The following is a 2408-nucleotide window of genomic DNA, read 5'->3' on the forward strand; positions in this document are numbered from 1 at the left end:
CAACCCCCCCAAAAAAAAAAAAAAAAAAACCCCAACAACCTAACAACAACCCCAGTAACAGAAGCAATCAATACAAACAAATTGTTCTTAAAAAACAAACAAACCCAAAGCACCCCCCAAACCCCCCCCCCCCCCCAAAAAACAAAAACAAAAAAACAAAAAAAAAACCTACAACAAAACACACAAAACAAACAAACTGCGAACTTTAGCATTAAGCCAAGCTCCTAAAAATATTATCAAAACGCTTCCTCAAGGAGCGGATTGCAGAGGTGTATTAATAAAATACAGGCACATGTCCCCCATTTTCACTGTTTCACGTCTTAACAGTCATGCTTATGCATGGTATTTGTTTGGAGTGTGCGATTATCGTAAAACCACAAGCGTTTATTAAAAGGGAGTGCTTATTTAGGCCACATATGGCCTAAATAAGGTAAGGGAGGGGGGTTTAGCTTATTTAGGCCACACATGCTCAAACTACCCTTTTCAGGCAACTGAGTTCGTTCCACTTTCATAATGGTGCACCTTTCTCATTTAGTACGGTTTTTTCTCAGTGTACAACTTATAAATCATAACCATAATGAATATTGTAAAGAACAAAGCACAATACGCAAAATTGTGCTCAATCCCAATGGTTTGAATGAGGGCCAGATTTTTCCTTCATGGAGGGGCAAAAGCTAGGCTACCATTTTGGCGCACTTTGGTCAAGTGAAAAGGTCAAATCCTCCGAATGGACTTCCGGGTTAAATTTGGGGTATAAAAAGTGTGTACACTACGTGGCTGAGTCAAAGTTACACTATCTTTGCCTGAGTGACACTCTTTCGTTCTGTCTCGTAGTAGTAGTAGCAAAGATCGTGTAGAGAATATTTGGTAGTAGATTCTATCTAGTAGGCAGTTTAGTGAACGTGTTCGCGGCAGGGCGAATCGGCCTCGATAAGCCCCGTAGACTTTTGTGATCGGCCACGAAGCCTCGTGTTTTGATGGGTCTAGATCTAGATCTAAACAACTCTGTGTTGTTTACACTGCCACATCCGACAGGCCTAGATCTACATTTTTTTAAAAGGAAAAGAAAGATCATCAAAATGGTTGAATTCGCGTGAAAATCGATTCGGTAGAACTAGAACTATTGTAATTTGCTTCTGAAAACAAGGCAATTTTTATACGGAGGACATTTTTATAACTCGATGAAATAAAAACTACTGGCTGTGTACTGTGTTATTCTGTATAAAGATAAATTATGAAACTTCAGGACGTATTATTAATTTCCACCATCTTTTGACGCCTGAGCTGTAGATGTTGAAGTTTTCACAACACTAATAGATCTAGTAATATGGTTAGGTAATAGGGCTTTCCGTAAAAAAATGCATAGATCTACAAAAGCCGAACCACCGAATCGACCGGGTACCTCGCTCTCCCCTGCACACTGTGATAACGTGTTGCTTCGGTATCGCATTATTCAACTATTAATACGTGCGGCTATGGCAATTGGGATGTACTGACTGACAAAAAATTCAGTTTTGTTTTTATTTTACCATATATTTGACTTTAATAGTGCAGGCGACAGCAAGATCTAGATTCCCTGTCTGGAATCAATAGTAGCAGGCCTATGCTAGAAGCAGCCAGAGAGCCTACAACTGCTAGATCTAGATCTAACTTATTACATGTATTGCTATGCCTTTGGGCTTTGGAATTGAAATAAAACGAATTGCACAGTTCTAGTTACTTTTAGATTCAGCAAGTAACTGTATTTCCAGAGTCAATAATAACAAATCTCAGCATAACAATCACTTTTACTTTTATTAGAATAATTAGATCCAACTTTTTTTTCTAAAACTGTTTTGCACAAACTTAAGATTTTCTCTACTTGTAGAGCACAGAATTTACATTGTAAGCCTCTGCTCAGTCTTTTAGTATATACATACATACATACATACATACATACATACATACATACATACACACATATATATATATATAGAGAGAGAGAGAGAGAGAGATCTATATAATCATTTTATGTTATTTTCGGGATATTTTTAAAACTCTTTTTTTCAACATGTCATAAAATCAAATTGTGCCATTTTCTTTGAAAAGAATAGCATTAGCAGTGGACTTTTTAGACAGCGAGTCTCTGATTCAATATAAAAAAAAAAAAAATGCTAATCAATGAAAATTGCAAATTGGTTATAGTTTAGTCCTTTAGAGGATAGGGGGACTCTGGGGTCTGCAGAGCGAAATGCTAGGTTTTAGGATGTGAATCCCGGAGTCACCGTAGTGAAATAAGGTTTGGTTTAAGTAAGGATTGGTGGACCCCGGAGTCAACGTAGTGATAAATAAGCAGGTTTAAGGTGGACCCGGGGGTCTACCTAGCGAAATACTAGGTTTTAGGACAGGTGGACCCCGGGGTCACCGTA

This window comes from Aplysia californica, unplaced genomic scaffold, assembly GCF_000002075.1.
Source record: "Aplysia californica isolate F4 #8 unplaced genomic scaffold, AplCal3.0 scaffold00001, whole genome shotgun sequence".
Classification (NCBI taxonomy): Eukaryota; Metazoa; Mollusca; class Gastropoda; order Aplysiida; family Aplysiidae; genus Aplysia; species Aplysia californica.